The sequence below is a fragment of the Globicephala melas genome, chromosome 8, assembly GCF_963455315.2.
Source record: "Globicephala melas chromosome 8, mGloMel1.2, whole genome shotgun sequence".
In the NCBI taxonomy this organism is placed as follows: Eukaryota; Metazoa; Chordata; class Mammalia; order Artiodactyla; family Delphinidae; genus Globicephala; species Globicephala melas.
In genome coordinates, this window is record NC_083321.1 from 18,193,556 (window position 1) to 18,218,960 (window position 25,405).

The 25,405-nt window shown below is 39.7% G+C and overlaps 1 protein-coding gene across 16 annotated transcripts in view; it reads left to right on the plus strand.

Moving 5' to 3' along the window:
• The window catches only part of LRRC4C (leucine rich repeat containing 4C), a 1,216,832-nt gene that overhangs the window by 249,112 nt on the left and 942,315 nt on the right, over nt 1-25,405 (plus strand). For 14 of the 16 annotated variants that reach the window (XR_009564875.1, XM_060303327.1, XM_060303330.1 and 11 more), the window contains exon 2: nt 6,846-7,035. The gene's annotated coding sequence lies outside the window, so the exon portion shown is untranslated. Of the gene's footprint in view, nt 1-6,845; nt 7,074-25,405 lie in introns of those variants that run through there. The other 2 variants (XM_060303337.1, XM_060303338.1) reach the window with 2 other exon arrangements.

The window sequence follows — 25,405 nt, forward strand, 5'->3', positions numbered from 1 at the left end:
TTGACCTTGTTTTTGTATCCATTCAGCCAGTCTGTGTCTTTTGGTGGGAACATTTAATCCATTTACATTTAAGGTAATTATCGATATGTATGTTTCTATTCCCATTTTCTTAACTGTTTTGGGTTTGTTATTATAGGTCTTTTCCTTCTCTGTGTTTCTTGCCTAGAGAAGATCCTTTAGCATTTGTCGTAAAGCTGGTTTGGTGGTGCTGAACTCTCTCAGCTTTTGCTTGTCTGTAAAGGTTTTAATTTCTCCATCAAACCTGAATGAGATCCTTGCTGGGTAGAGTAATCCTGGTTGCAGGTTTATCTCCTTCATCAGTTTAAATATGTCCTGCCAGTCCCTTCTGGCTTACAGAATTTCTGCTGAAAGATCAGCTGTTAACCTTATGGGGATTCCCTTGTGTGTTATTTTTCCCTTTCTGCTTTTAATATGTTTTCTTTGTATTTAATTTTTGACAGTTTGATTAATATGTGTCTTGACTTGTTTCTCCTTGGATTTATCCTGTATGGGACTCTCTGTGCTTCCTGGACTCGATTAACTATTTCATTTCCCATATGAGGGAAGTTTTCAACTATAATCGCTTCAAATATTTTCTCAGTCCCTTTCTTCTTCTCTTCTTCTTCTGGAACCCCTATAATTCGAATGTTGGTACTTTTAATGTTGTCCCAGAGGTCTCTGAGACTGTCCTCAGTTCCTTTCATTCTTTTTTCTTTATTCTGCTCTGCAGTAGTTATTTCCACTATTTTATCTTCCAGGTCACTTTTCCGTTCTTCTGCCTCAGTTATTCTGCTATTGATCCCATCTAGAGTATTTTTAATTTCATTTATTGTGTTTTTCATCATTGCTTTTGTTTCATCTTTAGTTCTTCTAGGTCCTTGTTAAATGTTTCTTGCATTTTCTCTATTCTATTTCCAAGATTTTGGATCATCTTTACTATCATTATTCTGAACTCTTTTTCAGGTAGACTGCCTATTTCCTCTTCATTTGTTAGGTCTGGTGGGTTTTTATCTTGCTCCTTCATCTGCTGTGTGTTTTTCTGTCTTCTCATTTTGCTTATCTTACTGTGTTTGGGGTCTCCTTTTTGCAGGCTGCAGGTTCGTAGTTCCCGTTGTTTTTGGTGTCTGTCCCCAGTGGCTAAAGTTGGTTCAGTGGGTTGTGTATGCTTCCTGGTGGAGGGGACTAGTGCCTGTGTTCTGGTGGATGAGGCTGGATCTTGTCTTTCTGGTGGGCAGGTCCACGTCTGGTGGTGTGTTTTGGGGTGTCTGTGGCCTTATTATGATTTTAGGCAGCTTCTCTGCTAATGGGTGGGGTTGTGTTCCTGTCTTGCTAGTTGTTTGGCATAGGATGTCCAGCACTGTAGCTTGCTGGTCGTTGAGTGAAGCTGGGTGCTGGTGTTGACGTGGAGATCTCTGGGAGCTTTTCGCCGTTTGATATTACATGGAGCTGGGAGGTGTCTTGTGGACCAGTGTCCTGAAGTTGGCTCTCCCACCTCAGAGGCACAGCAGTGACTCTTGGCTGCAGCACCAAGAGCCTTTCATCGACACAGCTCAGAATAAAAGGGAGAACAAGTAGAAAGAAAGAGAATAAAATAAAATAAAATAAATTAAGGTAAAATAAAGTTTTTCAAATAAAAAAATAAATATTAAGAACAAAATTTGGGGGACTTCCCTGGTGGTGCAGTGGTTGAGATTCCACCTGCTGATGCAGGGGACATGGATTCGTGCCCCAGTCCGGGAAGGTCCCACATGCCACGGAGTGGCTGGGCCCGTGAGCCATGGCCGCTGAGCCTGCGCGTCCGGAGCCTGTGCTCCGCAACAGGAGAGGCCACAACAGCGAGAGGCCTGCGTACCACAAAAAAAAAAAAAAAAAAAAAAAAGAAAAAAAAATTTTTTAAAGTATAAAAAAAAAAACAAAAATGGACGGATAGAACCCTTGGACAAATGGTGAAAGCAAAGCTACACAGACAAAATGTCACACAGAAGCATACACATACACACTCACAAAAAGAGGAAAAGGGGAAAAAAATAATAAAACTTGCTCTCAAAGTCCACCTCCTCAATTTGGGATGATTCGTTGTCTATTCAGGCATTCCACAGATGCAGGGTATATGAAGTTGATTGTGGAGATTTAATCCGCTGCTCCTGAGGCTGCTGGGAGAGATTTCCCTTTCTCTTCTGTGTTCGCACAGCTCCCGGGTTTCAGCTTTGGATTTGGCCCCGCCTCTGCACGTAGGTTGCCGGAGGGCATCTGTTCTTCGCTCAGACAGGACGGGGTTAAAGGAGCCGCTGACTGGGGGCTCCTGCTCACTCAGGCGGGGCGGAGGGAGAGGCACGGAGTGCGGGGCGGGCCTGCGGCTGCGGAAGCCGGCGTGACGTTGCACCAGCCTGAGGGGCGCCGTGCGTGCTGCCGGAAGGGAGGTACGGAGAGTGACCTGTGCTCGCACACGGGGTTCTTGGTGGCGGCAGCAGCAGCCTTAGCGTCTTCTGCCCGTCTCTGGGGTCCGCGCTGTTAGCCGCGGCTCGCGCCCGTCTCTGGAGCTCCTTTAAGAAGCGCTCTTAATCCCCTCTCCTCGCGCACCAGGAAACAAAGAGGGAAGAAAAAGTCTCTTGCCTCTTCGGCAGGTCCAGACTTTTCCCCGGACTCCCTCCCGGCTAGCCGCGGCGCACTACCCCCTGCAGGCTGTGCTCACGCTGCCAACCCCAGTCCTCTCCCTGCGCTCCGACCGAAGCCCGAGCCTCAGCTCCCAGCCCCACCAGCCCTGGGGGGTGAGCAGACAAGCCTCTCGCGCAGGTGAGTGCCGGTCGGCACCGATCCTCTGTGCGGGAATCTCCCCGCTTTGCCCTCCGCACCCCTGTTGCTGTGCATTCTCCTCCGCGGCTTCGAAGCTTTCCCCTCCGCCTCCCGCAGTCTCTGCCCGCGAAGGGGCTTCCTAGTGTGTGGAAACTTTTCCTCCTTCACAGCTCCCTCCCACTGGTGCAGGTCCCATCCCTATTCTTTTGTCTCTGTTTTTTCTTTTTTCTTTTGCCCTACCCGGGTACGTGGGGAGTTTCTTGCCTTTTGGGAGGTCTGGGGTCTTCTGCCAGCGTTCAGTAGGTGTTCTGTAGGAATTATTCCACGTGTAGATGCATTTCAGATGTATCTGTGGCGAGGAAGGTGATCTCCGCGTCTTACTCGTCCGCCAACTTCCCCCTGCATTGGGGTTTAACTCTTTCTAATACATCAGTTCTGGAAAAATAAATTAGTCCAAATTGTTAAGCAAAATGTTAACGTGTGTTAAATGTGTGGATAGATGAGGTTTGTTGGTTGTGACAGTTGGTATATTTCTGTATGCTTTAAATATTTATCATATTAACAAAATTTAAAATGTACATTGGTGTCAGGTAAAGCTGTGTTCTTATCCCATTCCTCACATTTACTAGGTAACTTGGGTAAAATTATTCAATTTCTTTATGTTTCAGTTGCTTGATTTTTAAATGTATACACTATTACAATATTCCCTACCTTTCTTAACAGTGTGAAGTGTATGGCCCAGTATTTGGAGAAAACATGGTAACTGGTAGAAATAAAACAGTTTATTTCATGCAGCAGCATGAAACCAAAGAAAGGAGAATTTTTAAAAAGGGAAAGGAGGTATCATTTGTTTCACATGCAAGCTGAATGTTCAAATTACTGACATTGACCACTGGATTTGATGAGGTCACTGACGAAGCTTACCTGAGCAATATGGGGAGATTGGTGAGAGCAGCAGACTGTGGACATGAGTTGAAGAGGGGAAAGAACAGATAAGAAGAAGCTTGCAACATATTGTTTGAAACAAGAAAGCAAGGAAGAATCACCTATTTATTTATAGAAGCAAGAGAGAAAGCAGGAATTTTAAAAATGGGAAGCTGCAAATGTGAAGTATTTTAAGTAATTTGGTTGTGAAAGAAAATGGGTCAGTGACTAGGGATAGACAGAGGGTCTTGTGTGTGTGTGTGTGTGTAAAGGCAAGGATTTTGGTGTGTTAACAGACTGAAAGGAGAGGTCCAGTAGCAAGGGGGAAGATGATAATCTAGGAGCAGAGTAGAACACTGATGGATCAAGGTCCTACAAGAAAAAGCAGCGGTGCGAATTAAGGACACACATGGTAGAGATGGCTTTAAGCAAGAGAGAATCACTTGTCTGAGATTAGAAGACTGTGAAGGGTCAGGTGCTGACAGTGATAGTGTTTACATGTGAGTGAAGGACAGTGAGGGAGTTTATGACTCTTACCTTCAACTTTGTCTGTGAAAGATTTGAGGCAGTGTCCTCCACTGAGAAAGAATGTGTACTTCCACTATTGTTGTTTGTGTGCTTCTTCCCTATCAAGAATAAGGACTCAAGCATTGAAATACTCCAAAAAGGATGCTTTCCCTCTGATGAGAAAATTGGATTCAGGCTCAAGTCTCCTTCTCTAAAGAAGGGTTTTTGTATGTGAACCATCATTGTTTGAGACTTCAAGTTGCCACGCTCATTTCAGAAAGTCATGAAAAGGTTCACTAAGGGAACAGGAACCAAGATTGCACATTTTCTTGTCCTCTACAAAATCAGCTTTCCAAAAATAGACTCATACAAGCTGTAGTCACAGTGGAATGTCATGTTTCTATTATTGCGATGACATAAAATCATTAAACCACTGCTAGTAGTAAAAACAGTCATGTCTGGTAATAGAACTGCTCTGTGCCCATTCAAAGGGAATTGCATTTTAAATGACACATGTAGAGCAATGACGGGAGGGGCAGGGACTGAGACGTGACTTCCACAATAATTTATTACATGTCCTCCTTTGATCTTGCTGCGGCACTCATGTTCTTTGTTCTGAAAAGTGGTGTCGTACGGACTGGAGTGCATGAACGCAGGTGGTAAGAAGGTTTCAAATTTTTTTTGAGTCATCTGCTGATTTTTTAATAATATTTCCTGTATTTAAGGAAAAAATATTAAAAACATATTAGAAGTTCCTAATATCAAGATTCAACTCCTGCCTTCCTAATCTCAGAAGGTTTTTTTGGTCTAGACTTCTCTTTATATCACATATATCACACAAGCAGAATTATGACTACCAACTATATGTAAGGCATGTGATCTGTTAATCCCCACATAATCCAATGAGGTAGATATTATTACCATGGACAAATGAGTGCACTGGCATCTCAAGATTGAACTCAATTTTCCAATATCAATTGGGATTCAAACTCCAGTCTGAATAAAAATATTTGAGATTTAAAAGAGACACTGAATCAAATGTCACTTTCGAGTTCTGAACCTACTGAAGAATGGACAAGGAAGCTTTGACTTCCTCAGATGTTCAGATATTAACTTTACTAGTAGTAAAGGTGTACTGAGAAACACACTTGGTACATGAAGCCAAAACAGACTTCCTATCATCCCCCTAAAACTGGCCCCTGACCCCTCCTATGGTGAGAGGTGTAGTTACAGAGCAGATTAATTGCATGTAGGAATAAAGCCTGTCTCTCACCTTCCACGAGCAGGTAATACAGGTGCTCTAATCCTATACAGTAGAGCCACTCCTCTTCTTGTGGGGAGAGAAATGGTCAGAGGTATAGGATTGGATTCTAACCAACACCTTCAAGAGAGCCAGAGGTTTATCGGTAGAGGAAATAAATCATTCCCCCGGACATCGCACATACTTTTCCCACAGCATCTTACTCTATTAACTGTATTAGTTTAGTACACATAGCAGTCTTATGATCTTCCATGTAATGAGCTTCTTAAGAGTAACAAGTGTATTGATCAAACCATGACAAAATACCAGGAAACACACACTAGGACTGATGAAAGAACATTATATTGGAGGCATTCACCATGGTAGAGGTCTATGCTCTCCAATTTCCCATTGTACTTTGGGGGCTGCATACAGGAATCTAGCATATCTAAGCATTGACTACCAGGAGGCTTTTAAGAAACTAACTAGCAAAATGATAGTTCCTTCCCTAGCATGATTAAGGGCCAGAATCCATCAACTACATGTATGACATCGTCTTAGCTCCAAGTCTAGTCTTGTTCTGCTAAGTTTGACATCCATAGATAAGAGAACACAAACCTCTTCCTTGACAGGGTCAGTGTGCTAATGTGTAAGCCTTAGAGCCCCAGCTCTTTGCCATCCCTGAACATGGCTGAATCTGCTACATCAGCATTGTACCAGACTTGACTGCTTAAGCATTTTGCTGTAGCTACCTTCCACACGATCTGCAGGAGACCCACTCCTTCTTTGGTAGACTGGCATGTAGGGAATAAGTTTTGGACAAGCCAATTCTTACTTCTCAATGTTGGCTTGATTTTTGTCTTCTTATCACACCATGGTGCTTAGTACTGTGTATTGCAATGTGTAACTGTTGCAAAAAAGGAAATAATGCATAAATGAATGAATGAATGATTATGTAGGAAAAAAAAAGTGTAGTTACTTGGGCTGTTTTTCCCTCACACCACTTCTCCATTCTTCTCCTGTCAAGAACTACAAACAGATGCCTAGGCATTAATTAGGAACGGAAGTATAACTCTCTTCTATATGATAAATCTCCTTCTTTGATCTGAAACTCAATCACTTCATTGTCAAATAATCCTTATCACATCAACAGTGGAGTCGCAGATAAAATAAGTGTTCTCTAAGTCTCTTAATGAAAGCTCTCAAGTTTATCTTTTAGTTCCTTTTGAGATGTGATTAAAAAAAACCTCCCTTATTTATATTTAAAAATTCCCTGGAATTAAATCCTGAATTCTAGTAATAGCTAGCACTTTTGAATGTTCGCTGCGTGTGGGTGCTGTAATAAACACTTGACCTAGATTATCTCATTTAATCCTCACAGAAACCAAATGAAGTATTTACTGTCATTATCCCTATTTGATGAAGAGGATACTGAGGCTCACAGAGAATTAACAACTTGTCCAAGATCATCTGATGTCGAGTAATCAAGAGTGAATGACCTGAAAGCACACACACCAGCTGGGACCAGCCTTTGATTGAGGGGAAAACGTACAGAGACAGAGCGGTAGCAGGTGAGCAAGCTTCTCAATGCCAGGTGCACAGGGAACTGGTGAGTAAGACATCAGACTTGAGAGGGGTCCCAGTCTTGAGCTGTGGGGCTCCTAAGCTTCATTGTTGGGGGAACACCAGCTCTTCCTCTAGGATGGTTTGGGGCTGAGGTCCAAACTTTGTGGTTACAGTTCTGTGATGTAGCGGATTCCTGACAGGGCTGGAAGCCCTGTCAACCTCAGCATTTATAACTGAGAGTTTCTCTTTTGGTGGGATCAGGGTCCAGGACCCAAGCCTTTTGTTTAGATTATTGACCTTCAGCTGTGTTCTATCTTATCAGCATTCTATCAGGATGCCTGCCTTAAGTACTCAGTTTTAACCAGTTTCCATATCTTTTGGGTTTTAATTTCCAAATGATGCTGCTCTTTGAAGGAAGGGGGGATGGCAACTGTCTCTCTGGGAATGTGGCCTGCTAGGTATCCAGGTCAATCAAATGAATCCTTGCCTATCACTGAGCTATTATGTGGTGGAACCTTTATTCAAGTACTACAGTCTGATGCCAGGGTCTTTCTAGTCTTAAATGATTTGCAATAAGAACTTGATATACTATCCATATGTTCATTTCAGGTAGTATCATAGTCTACAGTATATACTTTTCCTGTCATATATAGTTTTTCTCGTATTCCTAGTTGGCCATTTTAAATACTTACATGTTATTCACCTATTTCTAACCCTTATAACTCACCATCCTGGTACTGTATGCTCTGTTAGTGTGGGAGATTTAATTTGGCTGTGAACCATCTAAAGAAGATATGTTGTTGACTATGGAATCGATAGGCTTATATACTGGGGTGCTGTTTGGGCATGGATGGTAGGGAGATCCTAAGAGGTGGGGTTTCTTAGAAGAAAGGATAAATCCAAATTCAGAGTTTGTGACTTCTCTGCTATATATGGGTATCTTTAGATTTTAAACTAGAACTAATCATACTAAGAACTTGTCTTTGTGTCAGTTGGGTTATGTGGTTACAGAGTTATTTGTTATCTTGAATTCTTTTTGTTTATGTCACAGTGTCTAATTTCACTCTTTCCAGTCATTCTCACTTTAACTTTATAAATTTATAAACTTTATAAACATAGACTATATTGACCTAAGAGAACACATCAGTAATGTAGCAGTGATAACATCTTTACCACCAAGTAGAAGGTTCATGAAGTCAGAGGTGTAATCTGTTTTGTTGATTGCCATGTATACCTGGTGCATAGATACTAAAGCAAATGGTTGCTCAATGAACATTTATTGTTTTAACAAGGAAAATAATGAATTAATCTTTTGCTATGAAAATTAATTATTAAACCAGTTAAATTGTCTTGGGATTTCAAGGTGTATTTTTAGTTGTGTTTATTTATTAAATTAGAGGTGAAAGGCAGGATTTTCATACTAAGAATTCTTTAGCAGGATGAGATGGGAAATGTCATCACTGTTGCTTATTTTACCACATGCAAGTCTTTGGTTTTCACTGGTGAAGGGCCAATATTTCCAAAATGAATTTTTAAAAAAATCTTGTGATTGTAAGTACTTTCAGGTGTGTAGAAGTGTGTGCGTGTGTGTGTGTGTGTGTGTGTATGTGTGGGGAGAGCAGATAATGATTTGAAAAATATACTCATTTCTGGTGATCATCCTTGGTTTTGGATATATAGCTTCCCTCTCTCTAAAAAAGAGAAAAAGAATGTTCATTTGGAAGGGACCAGAGAAATCCCTGCTTGCACATCTCTCCCCTGTAGATAATTATTCCATATTATGTAAGATGCTGAGGCCTTATTTCCTAATTTCATGTCCTTGCACAAGTTGCTTCATCTTCCTGTGCCTTCTTTCCCCATTGACAAAAAGGGAATAATAATAATACTGGTGTCATAATTTGGTTGTGAAGAATCAGTGAGTTACTACATATAAAGTATATAGAGCAGTGCCTGGTGCAAAGTAAGCACACAATAAACATTATCATTACTGTTAGTTTCATATGCTAATGCATAAAACATTGCTTTATCCAAGCAACTTAACACAAGTCAGGAATGGATGATCTCTGGTTTTGGCACCAATGTTCCATAATCCTAAAGAGAGCCTTCAAGACTCCCTAGTTGTCTCTTTATGAAAATACAGGTCAAATCAAACCAAAACACATATGAGAGACCACATAATGACTGTTATGTCTGAATGAAATTGGGTGTCCTGGGACCCCTCCAATCCTCTTTGACATGTCCTCAAACTCTGAGAATGGCCTGGCTTCCTTTGCAGTGTTTTTTAAAACTGGGACTAGCCCAAGACTGACAATGGTGATAGATGAGGAACATTCTAGGTTGGTACCTCTGAAACCTCAAGTCACCAACTCTACGTGCAATCCCAATTCAGAAGAGTTTGGAAGGAGCAGAATGAGGTGAACACCTGATTTTTTTCCCCGTCAACATTTCCAGCCTAATATTGTAGGCAGAAGACTAAGACATGGCTTGCGATGGTCCTGCTAGGCAACAGTACCATGGCAATGAATAGAGGCTCCTTCAGGCAATGAAATATGTAGCTTTTAAAAATGAAAAAAGGGGGCTTCCCTGCTGGCGCAGTGGTTGGGAATCCGCCTGCCCATGCAGGGGACACGGGTTCGTGCCCCGGTCCGGGAAGATCCCACATGCCGCGGAGCGGCTGGGCCCGTGAGCCATGGCCGCTGAGCCTGCGCGTCCGGAGCCTGTGCTCCGCAACGGGAGAGGCCACAGCAGTGAGAGGCCCGCGTACCGCAAAAAAAAAAAAAAGAAAAAGAAAAAAGGAATATGACTACACCTTTACATCAAAACACACATACACGGCCAGCTGGATTTCAAGAATGTGTGAAGATTTCTTGAGTATTATTTGAAGGTAGTCTTCTGATTTAGCTTTCTGTAAACTGGCTTTGGTGCCCTTCTTTCTCTTTCCCTGGCCCTTATGCATATGACACTCTTCCCAATGACCCACTCTCTGACTTTCTTTAGATAACTTGAAAATATTGACTGTACAGACACCAAAGGTGAAAGGGATCTTCATCCCCACTGAACTCCAAAGAGCAATTCTCTTTTCTCACTCCCAGAGGAATGTTTGTAATCTTGTTAGAAGTATTTCTGCTGTACTATAATGTCTACAGAAAAGAATAATAATCAAAGTTTCTCATTAACTACATTTTAATGGGCTTCATTAAAAAGTCAGCTTACCCCAGTCTCAAAGTGAAAATTAAAAAAAAATTCACTTAATAAATGAAATACACATGTAAAAGTTAAGATGTTTTTAGTCAAAATAATATGATGAAAATGTAGAATCCATCACTGTATTTCAGAGTTTTTAGATCCAGGGATTTTTTAAATAAAAAGTGAAAGGCCTCTATCCTTACAAAATAGACATATACACAAAATAAAACCTATAAAAATTTTGAAGATAAATCCAAGAGATGTATTTGATGAAGCCTATTCAGATATATCATATAGAAGTGTATAGATCTCAGATTAAAACCCCTGCATTGACTCAGGTTATTGCCAGACCCTTGCAATCAGTGCATGATGAGACCCTACCATGCGGTGAATGGGTTACAGGTGTGCCAAGACCATAGTTCCTTTCTATCTTCAAGGCAGAGAGATAGGGTCAAGGGTAGCTAAAACCTCAGGGTCTTTTTCCTCTCATTGTGAGCAAGCATGACAATTTCCCCCATTAAACTCTAGAAGTCTTATTTTCTACATGATTTTTAACATGAAATGGGCTGGACATAGTGCTAAAGAATTAATTGTTCATTTATTCTTTCAGTGAAAGTTTTTTGAATACCTCTTATTAATTATGAACAAGTGTGTTAGATATGGGTGGAGTAATAAAGGTGACTAAGTTGATTCTCTAACCTTGAGGCAATCATAGCTACAAGGGGAGATAACCAAATAATGAAGTAAACCACCCGTAGGCCGTATGTGAAGACCTGTCGGAGCACAGAGGAGAGTCAGCCTAATTTTATTTGGACTGAAAAGCAGGGTGAGGACGCTGAACTTTGTGCATTAGGTGGAGTTCACCAAAATGAGTGTATGACGTAGTATCATTTTGCCAATAAATAATTTTCTGTTACAACATTTTTAATGGTTGCATACTATGTCACTGTGTGGATATAACACAAATAATTTAATTGAGCCCTTATTTTTTTGTCATTGGGTTAGTTCCATTTTTTGGCAACTATGAACAACATTGAGATAAAGATTTGTATGCTGAAATCATAGTACATGGCCTGTGATTCTCTTAGAATACAGCCCTAGATGTGAAATTACTGGCTCAAAGGACCAGCAGTTTTTTAAAGCTTAAGTAAATTTGCTCAAGCTAACATTATAAAAGAGTAGGGCTTTGGGGCCAAACTTGAGTTCAAAATATAAACATTCCTTTTGTTGGTTATTGACCTTGGGCAAGTTGCCAAAGGTTTATTACCTTTAGTTTCTGCCTTTAATAAATGAGGTTCATAATACTTACTTTGAAGAGCTGCTTTAAAAACTGTAGTGGAGGGCTTCCCAGGTGGCACAGTGGTTGAGAGTCCGCCTTCCGATGCAGGGGACATGGGTTCGTGCCCTGGTCCGGGAGGATCCCACGGCCGCTGAGCCTGCGCGTCCGGAGCCTGTACTCTGCAACGGGAGAGGCCACAACAGTGAGAGGCCCGCGTACCGAAAACAAACAAACAAACAAAAACAACTGTAGTGGAGTGTAATAAATACTTATCGAATCTCCCTTTTATTTTTGACAATAGGTACCAGTTAGTTGCTAAATCCTAGCAATAAAATTCAAATGTTCTAAATATTTTAGGTTAGCAACATTAATTTCTAACAGGAAATGTGCACTGTCTAAATAACTGTGTGGTATAGTTGCACTCAATTCATTATATGGCCCGCATTTCGAAAATTCCGACTCCTTGTCCATATAAATAACTTTAAAATTGCTGGACTCTGGTCTGAAATTTGCTCCTAAAATATAGGAAAGTTCCAGAATTGCACAAAGAGACAGAAATCTGGGATAAAATCCATATTCTTCCACCTGTTTCCTGTGTCACTTAATCTCTCAGACCCTCAGTATTATCATCTGAAAAAGGAACATAAGGTTACATTCTCTTTCTGCTTCAACAAATCAAATGAGTAATATAAATTAAAATATATAGATGATAGATGGATCTCTAAATTGGTATTCTGGTATAACCCATTATTCATATTGGTTTTTAAATCTATCATGAATCTCTTTACTTATGGAAAAAAGAATAGGCATCATGTAAAGTGTACACTTCTCTCATGCTTGTCAGTGTATTGTGAGTTTTTCATATTATCTTGATGTGGGGCACTGACTTGAAGGATCTGGACTTATTTTTGAACTCTCGTCAGCGTTCCATGATTAACGTTGCCCAGAAGAGAAATGCTATTTTGCATCCTGCATCTTCAGTGCAACTGTCAGCAAATAAGGAAGGCATCGTCTTTACCATCCTTATTGCTAACGTAAGAAGCAGAAAAGAACAGCTGGATTTTCACACACTGGGCTGGTAGAAGCACTGGCATTTAGTGAAATCTGTTTTCAATTTCTACCTACGTCTTTTTGCTTTAAGAATGTATTTAAAGGGGAAAACAGCATTTTTATCCCAAAGCCTATTTTTAAACTCCAAATCTGGGATATTTACAGATCTCAAAGTTGTTCATCTCAATGTTGCTTTTCCTCCTTGACATAAAAATGCAAAGTTAATGCTGATTGCATAGTATCTATTTTGCTTATCTACTTTTACTGCTGTATTTTCTCTGTGTCCTAAATTCCCTGTAATGTTTCAGTTTCTCTCTGTTCTCCAATTTGGCTAAAATTTATAATGGCAGTGGGTAGAAATAATCTTTTAAAATGAAGAATTGGAAGGGTAATCTTGCTGCAATAAAAGGGCAATACTATAGCTCAGACATTTGCTCTTTAAACAGGAAAAAAAAAAATCTGTAGCCTCTAGAGTTACAGTGAGCCAAAATTAGGTAGAGTCTATATGGTAATTTTGTTGAATCAGTTTCTTTTTTGTATTGCACACGTGGTGGGATCGTGAAATAGTGCAGCCACTTTGTAAAGCAGTTTGGCAGTTCCTCAAAACGTTAAACATAGAGTTATCATATGATCTGGAAATCCTGCCCGTAGGTGTATACTAAGAGAATTAAACGTATTTCTACACAAGATTTTGTACATGAATATTCATAGCAGCATGATTCATAATAGTCCAAAAGTGGAAACAACCCAAATGTCTGTCAGCTAATGAATGAATAAATGAAGTATGGTACATCATACAATGAAAAATTATTTGGCCACTGAAAAGGGATGAAGTACTGATACACGCTATAACACAGGTGTACTGTGAACACATGATGGGCAATGAAAAAATGGCCACATATTATATTACTCCATTTGTGTGAAGTGTCCAAAACTGACAAATGCACAGAAACAAAAAACAGATTACTAGTTTCCAAGAGTGGGAGGCAAAGGAGACTGAGGAATGGTTGCTAAAGGGTATGGGATTTCTTTTTGAAGTTATGAAGTGTTCTAAAATTAGGTTTTAGGGATCATTGCACAGCTCTGTGAATATACTAAAAACCACTGAATTACATACTTTAACACAGTGACTTTTTGGCATGTGAATTATATCTTAGTTAAAGCTCAGATAAAAGTAACATATATTCATTAATAAAAAATAGAAATTGAGAATGGTGAAAATGAATGGGGAAATCATGACTGAACAGTTTAGCATCATAAGCCTTTCATGTTTAACATTCTTTATAAACATTTCTATTTTTAATGACTTTGGAATGTCTTTTAACTAAATGAACCACAATTCACTTAAGCATTTCTTTGTTTCAAGTGTAGATGATTGCCAACTACTCACTAGTATCAGATTTTATTTTTTCTTTTTTATTGAGAACCAGGCAAAGTGTCTGTGGTCACCGACACACACTTGTTATAGTGGTCAGTCTTCTAGGACCTGAACATATACTCCAGGACATAACTAGCGGCTGGCAGCCTGGTTGTCATAGAGGTACTTGTCCTCTCACCTGGGCCACCACTATCACTGTAACTCATTGTAGGAATAGAGACCTACAATGACACAGCCAACAGTAATTGAAAATGTCTTTCATATACTCCTTATATGGGGGAAAATGTGGGTGTCCATTTTTTTCTCATTGAAAACATATTTTAAGGCTTCACGTAGCTAAACGTGGCAGGCTAGTAATTCACAGACTTGCAGGCCACAAACTCTGATAGTCTAGGATGGAGAATAGGACAACAGATTAGTTGAAAAACTTCCTGTGTCTTTTTACTAATGCAAGATTGAGTACATTTAAGGATATTATAATGAGATCAAATCAAATTTACAGCAGAATGAGGGAATGAGAATAACAAATGGAGGTCAAAATGTGCTTTCACGGTTCTCTGTTGCACCAGTTAGATCTACAGGGCAGAGACTTAACGCAAGTTGATGTGTGATTGCTCCAGTTTTAAAACAATGCAATTCAGTTTACATCTGGTTTCATTATGGCTATTGAGATAGCACTTGAGTAATTCAAAGATAAGAGAAATGGTAGGGGTAGGGGTATCGAGTGTATGTATGGAAGTGTATTTCGATCCTGCACTTTATTGTTATAACATGCAGGGATCTAGTAACTCTTTAACATGTAGTCTGTTATGATTTCATCTGATATAACTGAGAGCTAGCAGCTTTGCCTCTCAAAGAAGTCATGTGGTCAGTCCCACAGAATGTGACACATTCACTGTGTGGTAGAGACAATTCAGGGAGTAGACTTAGACGTACAGTCACATGACGTGGTGCTTAAACTAAAGTAAAATGAGTGTGCTAACACTTTGTTTTCACCTCTTCAGCTTCACAGCAGTTTATAAAAGGGAGATGTTTGTATGAGAAAAAGTCCCCATTGGGAATTAATGCCCAAGTCTCTACAAAATTTTACATAAAATAAACAAATATTATCATAGGACCTGATATGTTACCAAGTCATTTCATGGAGTAATTAACACATATCCTGTCCTAATCCTATGGGAATGTTTATATTACAGAGTTTACAGTATATAGACACAGAAAGTGATTTTAACTTTTCAATAATCAAAGTATAAAAATAAGAACGGGGACAGAAAGTAAGAAAATCAAATCACATTTGTGAAGCCCCTATTCGAGCACTATCCTAGAAGATTCTAAAGTGTTAACACATTCAGTCCTGCAGATCACAGGAGGTGGACCTCATTATCTCCATTTCACAGAGAAGGAAGCTGAAGGTCCCAGATCACAAGCCAAGGCCTTAGGCGATGTGCAATTCAGCGCAACAGCTTTTAAAGCTTACATTTTTACTTGAGGCCACGTATTCTAAACCCAGTCATGATGTTGGGAAGACACTCTTCTTTAGAAGAGTCTGCAAGTGATGACTTGCAGCGTCACTGCCTTGCAGACCTTGATTAAATTCTTAATACAGTAGTCACCCTCACATTTTATTGGTTACATGTGTTTTCTACAAGGTTATATTTCATTCTTTGGTAAGGGCACTGGGAAAGCCCAAATCAAAAGTAATCTTGATTAGAGAAAAAAATGCCGTGGGAAGGAAGACTGGACTTTCTTCACATGTTCAATATTGTTCCTGGTGCAGACTCTTCCTGACACACACACACTTTGGTCATACCTTAAATTAAAGTAAATAAACAAAAAGATAAAGATAAGCTGGCCTCATAGTAACTGGATAAATGTGTGGACTCCACAGCATCCACTAGAGGATGATAGACCAACGAGAGCTCAGTTCAGCCCTTACCCTGCAGTGGAGAAATCAATGAGAATTCTGTCGGCTTTGTTATTAGAGCACCATCCCATGTCTTTTCTAAATACTACTCCTTCTTACCATTTAACAGTGTATAAATGATACACTATGAGGCTCCATTTCTTTCCACAGTCTTTGAAGCTCTTTCCCTTCTGTATTCACTCCATTCACTCCATTCTTAGGGAAACCATTCTGGCTTCACTAAGGGCAGAGGGATGGATGCCAACGGCTCCTGGACCTAGAACCTTCCAATTCACCTTCAGGTACTAGACAGCTTTACCAGCCCACAACTGACAACAATCATTGTGACCAAAAGATGTCATATTAGTTTGCTCAGGCTGCCATGACAAAATACCATAGGCTGGGAGGCTTATACAACAAAAATTCATTTTCTCGTATCCTGGAGGCTGGAGGTCCAAGTCCAAGGTCAAAGTGCCAGAGGGATTGATTTCTGGTGAGACCTCTCTCCTTGGCTTGCAGGAAAGGCCTCACATGGCCTTTCCTCTGTGCACACACATTACTGGTATCTCTTCCTCTTCTTAAAAAGACACCAGTCCTAGCACAACATTGTAAATCAACTATACTCCAATAAAAATTAATTAAAAAAAAATCCTACTCGGGGGGGGAAAAAAAAGACACCAGTCCTATCAGATTAGGGCTTCACCCTTTTGACCTCATTTAACCTTAGTTACCTCCTTAGAGGTACTATCTCCAGACAGTCACACTGGGAGTTGGAACTTCAACATAAATGAATCTTAAGGAGACAGAATTCAGTCTGTAACACGTAAGACTGCATTGTTGTTCAGAGGAATTAAACTCCAGCCCCTGGATCTTTGTAATCACCAGAGGGATAGAGAGGGGAAATTTAAAAATGCTCCATGTCCAGGCCATACCCCAGAACAATTAAATCAGAATCTTCTAAGCTAGGGAAGGGCATAGTAAGCACTTTTTAAAACCTCCCCATGTAACTATAAATTTACATCCAGGATTAAAAACAGAGACTTAAGTTGTTTAAGACCTATTGGTCCAATGCTTAATGCATACAATGTTGTGAATCCTGTTGGGGAAAAGGAAAGAAGAATTAATGCTGGCATTTTAAGCATATTATAATGTGCTTACAAAGAATATGTACGGTATATTATACTTATTTTTATCAATACACTGTATTGCATGATATACTGAAAAACAAATACCATATACCATAGTATACTTAGGGATGTAAGTACAAGATAATAGACACAGTTCTAGAATCAGACAGCTAGGGTTCTAATTCTGATTACGTGATCTTAACATTCCTGAGAAAAATAAGAATGATGATAATAGTATCTATCTTTGTTATGAGATTAAATGAGATTATACCTGCAAAGCTTCAAATGATCCGTCAGTATTATTATTAGCAATAAAGAAGTCAAATGCAGAAAAACCGAAAGTGTCTGTTTCCATTTATCTTCTCCCTGATACACTGAGATCTTCAATCTTTGAGATTCAGCAGTGTGTCCTTGCAAAGCCTAAATTATCTACGTTTTATATATCAAAGTGGTGGGACTTGGGACAGTCAAAGGGCATATGGAAATAGCAGAAACGGTAGTTAAGGTCACGGTAGAGATACTGGAAAAGCTTCGAGCAAACTTCTACCTATTGGAGGTGATTTGGGGACACTGTGCGGATGATGCTAGAGCCCTCGCAGAGCGTAAAGGCAGCCTTTTATAGGTCACTCCTGTTCTGTTGGAATATTAGATTTTTTGTCATTAATTTTAAGAATCCACGAACCCAACTTGCTGAAAATTTTCAGGAGATATCAAACAAATGTGTTTTGAGTTGAAGCTGCCCTATGTTTGTCAGCTTTTTCTAAAACACTGAGCAGTTCAGTTTGGCATTTCAATCTGTCTCCTCTTATATTTATATTATAAAAAAGCAGACCTGGTAGAAATGTTGCTTCTGAGCCCTGAGAATGGTGAAAGGATAAATCTTTTGTTCACTTCTGTTAGAGATGTTTCATTATTCTCATTTGAAGTGTGTGGGAAGCCTTTCCTGTCTAATCTTTAGCATTTTGATGAAATTGCCATAAAAAGCTTTTCTGTGTTTTGTGTGAATCTTGATCTCAATTGGAGGTTTAAAGGGGGTTAAAGGGGTCTATTTTCCTGGTATGTTTAAAGTATACTGCTTCTGTGTAGAAACACTGACCAGCTAAGGAGGGTTCATCTTAAATCATTTAGTGGTTAAATGCATGGCTTCAGAGCTAACCTGCCCAGTTTGAAATTTTGCTTTTGACATTCACTAGCTTACTTTCTCTAAAACTCAGATTACTCATCTGCAAAATGAGGGTAATAATGGCAGGTACTTCGAAGTTGTCGTGAACATTAACTTTGCCACTGCATAGGAAACACTTAGAACACTGCTAGGTCCATGGCCGGCATCACTCTGTGTTAAGGATTCCTGAAGCTTACTTTAAGCTGCTTTTGCCAAACCCACTAAAGGCATTAGTCTAATGTCTAGGAGAAAGAAAACTCGCCTCTAAGCCACACTGGTCTGGGTTTGAATCTTGACTCCTTCACTTAGGAGATGAGTACTTTTAAGTAGTAATCACTAGTAATCTTTGTTAACTCATTTCTAAAATGGAGCAACTATAAGGTCCCCTTTGTATATTTGGTGTAATGATTAAATGAGATGAATTTACACTGTCCCTGTCTGAGTTTAAGTCACGATTTATTACCTCTTGCCTTCGGGGTTGCAGAAGCCTCACAACTGGTCTTGCAGCCTCTGTTCTTACCCATTCACTAGCCACTCATCATGCAACAATCTAAATAATTTAAAATATAAATTAAATCATGATACTTTCCTGCTTAATATGTTTATTGGCTTTCTATAAATTTTTGGAATAAACGCCAGTCTTACAACCATGGTATATGTGGCCATGTCACAATAATCTACCCATGCCTAAATTTCCAAGCTTATCTTGAACACTGCCTACTCCCTTGTTCAATATATTCTAGTCACACTTGCTTTTCTTATGTTCCTGGAACATACCAAGCTCTTTTCTACCTCAGGACCTTTGCACATGTTCATGCTTACAAAATTCTGGCATCTATAAGGGGTCAGTGTTCCTTTTCAACCTGTACATCTCTACTCAAAGTCATCTCTTCAGACAGGCCTTTTCTTACCATCTGATCTAAAGTGGGCAGCCCTCCAGGGTGATCTGCATAATACCTCATCTCTTTAGTATGTGTTGTCATGCTTTGCAGTTATCTTGTTTATATATCTGTTTAGTTGTGCATTGTTTCTCTTCTCTGAAACTTGCAGGTAGGATCTTGTCTGAATTGGTCATCATTGCATTCCATAGTCCCTGGTATATATTAAGTGCTCGGTAAGTATCAGTGGAAGGGAGAAGTGAATGAAGGAAAAAAAGAAAGAATGATAATATCAAAGGTGTTCAATATATTTTAGCACTATTAAAGAAAAAAATATTTTTTTATTTGCCATATATATAATTTTCTTTATCATCTTTATTGGGGTATAATTGCTTTACAATGGTGTGTTAGTTTCTGCTTTATAACAAAGTGAATCAGTCATACATAAACATATGTTCCCATATATCTTCCCTCTTGCGTCTCCCTCCCTCCCACCCTCCCTATCCCACCCCTCCAGGCTGTCACAAAGCACCGAGCTGATCTCGCTGTGCTATGCGGCTGCTTCCCACTAGCTATCTACCTTACTACGTTTGTTGGTGTGTATATGTCCATGACTCTCTCTCGCCCTGTCACAGCTCACCCTTCCCCCTCCCCATAACCTCAAGTCCGTTCTCTAGGAGGTCTGCGTCTTTATTCCTGCTTTACCCCTAGGTTCTTCATGACATTTTTTTTTCTTAAATTGCATATATATGTGTTAGCATACGGTATTTGTCTTTTTCTTTCTGACTTACTTCACTCTGTATGACAGACTCTAGGTCTATCCACCTCATTACAAATAGCTCAATTTCGTTTCTTTTTATGGCTGAGTAATATTCCATTGTGTATATGTGCCACATCTTCTTTATCCATTCATCCGATGATGGGCACTTAGGTTGTTTCCATCTCCAGGCTATTGTAAATAGAGCTGCAATGAACATTTTGGTACATGACTCTTTTTGAATTTTGGTTTTCTCAGGGCATATATATAATTTTTATTCGCCATATATATCAAAATAAGCTGGAAAAGTAAAAAAAAAAAAAAGAAAAGAAAAAATTATAAAAACAAAGATTAATTATGGAATTGAAAAGTTTTACTAACAATTAGAGAATGCCATTCATCAGAGAATCTGGACTCTGGAATGGACTTCTGGGGAGGAAAAAATGGAGTAGTCTTTTAAAGCCATGAGTCAGAGAACTGTCTCTCAAGAGGAAAGTGGTGTCTCTCTCAAAGTGGTGTTGCTTGGCTGTCAATCTCTGGACTTGTCCATTAGGTAAGTCCCAGAACTAGCTGGAGGTTATCCACCGTGCAAGGATTTTGGCACCAAGCTGCTTCTGCTACAGTCACACCACACCCAAGACGTTAAGTGTTCAAAGCAGAATATGGTACCCAGTCAGCTCTACGCTGGTTTCGGCAGGCTAGCTGGTCAAATCGGGATTTGGCAGGACCATCTCTGCCTTACAGCTTCCATCATTTCCTGTTTCACTCAGCAAGGAAGTCCATCTATGGATCATCTTAATTCCTTGCAGTCTGCATCATGGCACTTCTATTTCTAGAAGACCAGGATGATACTTTCTTTCCAAATCTGTTCTTGAAAGCTCTTGTCTCACTGAAATAGCTTTTCCTGTCTCCACCAGCTGGACACTCAAAAAAACATTATCTCAAAAGGACTTATTTTAGTTTTTCCATCCATCATCTGGAGAAAAAAATGTGAGGATTCATTCTGATCTAACAATTGTGTGTGGCTGCTTCAGAGGACAGAGCGAGACAGAGAGGCAGAGAACATACCTGGTGAAACGCCTCCTACTCCTCATAAACGTCCCCCACGAGTGACTTCTCCAGAAGACGTTCTCCCACAGGCTGACTTGAAGGGCAGGCACTTGGGGCTGTGAAGGTTGTATGTACAAACATATTCTCAGCAATACTGATACTGTTATTCAATTCTGATTACTCACCTTATTACAGGTGCCGTTCTCAAAGCTTCCCATAGGTTAGTTCACTTAACCCTCACATTCAACCAATGAGGAAACTGAGGCACAGAGAGGTGGCTTGTGGTGTCTGAGGTGACCCATGAAGTTGTGTGGCTGGGATGGTAACCATATAATCTGGCAGCAGGTGATTTACTCTTAACCACTACAGTCTATTCCCTAGATGGTGCTAGTTTTATAGTTTCTGTGTTTCTACATCTAGGTCTGTGGGATACAAAGGGCTATCACGCTTATCGAAAAAAAAAAGTTTGCAACTTTGCCTTAAAAATGTTAATCATCCAAGACCAATGGCCTCTGAAGAAATAATTGCTTCCTATTTGCTTCCAAGCAAAATTTCAGGCTTGCAATTATAATTCTACATCTAAAGCTGTCCAGTGTTTGAATCCTTGTAACCAAAGCAGCTGCCTTTTCCTCAGCATCTTAGATGAAATTTGCAGAACTCAAAGGTTTATATTCAGTATATTCTAGAATTTTGTTATGGGGTTTTCAAGTAAGTAGGATCCTCAGAAGGGCAGATATATAGAGTAAACCACCCATTCTGTTGGTCCAGGCGTCTATCTGTATCCCATTCTCAAGAAGACAGGAGAAATGGAAGGTAAACATAGGAGTTGGGCTGAGTTTAAGGATTCCCTGAAGAAATAAGGCCTTCCTTGGTGAGAACAGCCCAAGAAGCTGATAAAAGGGGTCTGTTTTCAAAGCAAGAGTTTCCAGTGACTTAGAATCAAAGTAATATAACATCATACTTCTTTGATACATTATCAACTATATGTGTATATGTGTATATAGTCTGAGTCTCTGAGAGACTCAGTTTATTATTAAATAGTTGTTTGGGGGAAAATCATCTTTATACCACAGAGTATCCATTTCAGCTTCTTAAAGAAAAGATCAAGTAAAGAATATTGAAGAAGACAGCATTTCTATCTCAGCTCTGCTGTTTGCAAACTGAAGGAGATTTAAGTCAGTCACTAAACCTTAGTGGTCTTAAATCTAAAATGTGAAGGTAAGAGTTCTATTTTAGGGCTCTTTTGAGGATTCATTTTAAAAAATGTATGAAAAGTGGTTTTAGTGCCAGGCCTGATACATAGAGGACACTCAGCAAATGACAGTTAATAAAAGGAAATAATTATGTAGATAATACAAAAATCCTTAGTTTCAGGCTTCTGATTAAACGTGAGAGGGGGCAGCAGAATTAACTCCGCAATTAACTGATGAGCTAGTGTTTATTCTATGTAAACCTTGTAACAGCGTTTTTCTGTCAGGACCTGAAGGGTTAAGCCTAGAGCCGCCACTAGGTGTCATGTTGGGATCGCTTTTGGAAGCACAAGCTCCCTTAACTGGTTCCAAACAAAAAGAGGCACTTTCTCAGTTAATTTCAGCTACTGTTCAGTTTCATTAAATAGAGATTCTTACTCTGCACATGTCAAATCTTCGGAATCTTTCGCTTTGTCTTACAGGTATTTGCAACCATTTAAACTTTTCACCCCACCACGCAGATCTAGCAGGAGGTAGATTTTGAACTAGGGTAGGTTTGACTTAATGGGGACATGCTGTAGGGAGAGAAAGCTCTCTCTTGGTCTTGTAACCCCCATAATATCCTTTAGTTCCCCCATCCTAGGATACCTGAAATTAACATTGACACTGGGAAGTAATCTTGCTCTTACTATAAAATCTGCCACAGGGATGCAATTGATGCTACCCCTAGATAAGTTCCATATATGGAAATCTGGAGTGCCCACTGGTTTTCTTCACCACATCCCTCATCCTCCTACTTTCTGTGCACTACCTTTCCAGCCAATGTCCCCAGCATTATTCTTCTCTTTGGGCCGTTTGGTTAAGTGAGAAAGAAATTTTACAAATAAAGTGATCCAGATTGGAGTGTTAGTCATTCAACAATTTGCCGATTCCAGAAATACTGTGTTTTAAAAGAAGGTTTGGGGGGCTTTGTTTTGACCACAGAGAATGGCAACTCAGCACAATTAAACTAGGTGATGGTGGAGGAAAAAGGATGATTTGAAGCCCAGGGGGTGGTTTCCAGATTACTCTGTTCTGGAAATATTTCATATAGCTACCTGTTCTGTTATAAAGAAAACTGTGTCTCCAGGCATGCACAGATACTTAGTAATGGTTGTTAATACTGACTGAAGCCTTTTTTTTTGGGGGGGATTGAATAGGTTAACTCTACCTAGATCAAATAAAAATAAGATAAAAAGAGAAATTATGCCAAAGAAATCACCTGGAGGGAAACAAGTATCTGTCTGAACCTATGAAGGAGAAGTCATAAGAAAAATGCAGAACCAGATAAAATCTTAGAGTAGTCAAATTGCAACAAAATAGTTACAAGTTGCTAGGATTTGAACACCTGTAGAAAGTCTCATTATATCACAAAAGAAATGTCCTTTCACTCCCTGGAAAATTTCTGATTTTTAACACATTTCAGAATAATTCATTCATACTATCCTTCCTTCAAAAATTATTTAGAATACCTACTAATTGTCATCATTATTCTAGGAACTAAAGACATGACAATAAATAAGATCAAGATTGACAATGTCCCTACCTTTGTGAAACTTACATTCTGATTGGCAAAGCAGACATCAAAGAATTGAAAAAAATGTAACATTTCAGAAGTGAGACGTCTATGAAGAGAGTAAAGCAGGGTTAGGAGCTGGAGACTCACGAGACAACATGGTTTTTCATATAAGCTTTTGTAGAAATAAATAAGATAACGAAAATGAACAAGAAGGTTTAGGCTCATTGGCTGTATAATCTTGAGCTGGTCCCAGAGAATTGGTTCACTTATCTTTAAAATAGGAATGATGCTGAGAGGTATGGAGTGCATATATTTTATCTGTGAACTCTGGCAAGGACCTCTGAGCAGGTGACTTGTGGCTGAGGTTTGAATTTTGAGGAGCCAGCCACAAGATCTATGAAAAGGCTTTGCAGAGAGAAAGTCCAGCTAGCATAACATTTCTGCCCCTGGAACTGTCTTAGGGGGGTTCTAGGAATCACAGGACGGCCAGCATGGCTGGAGTTTCATAAGCAAGGGGTAGAGATGGGGAAAGGTGATTTCACTGAGAGATTACAAGGAATTATGTAAAATGCTCCAAGTGAAAATTTCTAGCATAGATTGCAGCCAATGTGATGTTGAACACACCTATCCAAAAAGTCCACCTGAAATAAAATTCAAATTCCTTACTAACTCCTTACCTGCGAAGTCCTCTTGATCTTTGCATCCTAAGATAAAGTCTTACACATGGAAGTGCTCAGAAATGTTCTGTTCAGTGAGTGTGCCAGCCTGTCCTGAAGAGGAATCACATCATGGTAAACTCTGCTAGTTGCCATCCAGCTTCTCACAGCCCCCTCAGTTCCTGCTGGCGGAGTCTGTGTCCCACTGAAGTGGTTCAGTCAGCTCCCTGGGTCCCCTGCTGCTAAACCTTGGCAGGTAATCCAGTTCTGACCAATGAGACAGGAGAGAATACGTGAGAATGTTCTTCTTTCCTCATCAAGAGAGACACCCAAGGCCTGCCAGTCTCTTCCTGCTTTTTGAACATTATAGTGTGAGGATGAGGTGCTTAGAGCTGCTGCAGCCATTTTCTATTAAGGGGGCAACCATCAGAAGCTGAAGATAATGGGAATATGGAAAACTCCTAGGTTTTTGGAGACATAATTTAACCATTGAATAAACTGGGGAATCACCATCTCTTGATTTTCTGTTTTGGAAATTACTAAGTGCTTTACTGTTCAAACTACTATTTTATTTTAGTGTCGTGCAACGGTATAAAATCCACACTTAGTAAACATTTTTTTTGTTGAGTGAACTTATTAAGACTTAATTCTTCAATAAACAAAGGCATTAGTATCTTACACTTTTAGAGGAATTTTACCCCAAGGATAAAATAACTAGAACAATTGTCAGGACACCCGTGTTCTAGATTTTACTCAATACTGAACTAAGTAAGAGTTGAGTAAACATAGAGGTCCCAGGAGACTTGCTTCTACTCTTTATACTTATGGTCTGAAGTACATGTTTGTCTCCTGATTATGTCTCTGTGACTTTTATTGCATCAGTGAAGTCACATTCCTCACCAATGTATCAGCAGCTAGAGCGCCTTGAAAAGACCTCTGTGAAAACTATCTTTCCCATAGACTAAAGTAGGCCATACTTTTTATTTTCTACGACTCCCTTCCATATCTTTTGTTTACAATGCTCTTTTCAGAAGGACTCATCTTGCAGAGAAGAGGAACACGTGCCTTCTGTGTTTGGATTCCAGTTTGTAGGTAGATTCTCAAACGCCTGCATAACTTTCTCCTTGAAGCAAATGTTTCACTTGACATTCAAAGTGTGTTTACTGACATTTTCTGAATCCTGCAAATGTTGATATTGATA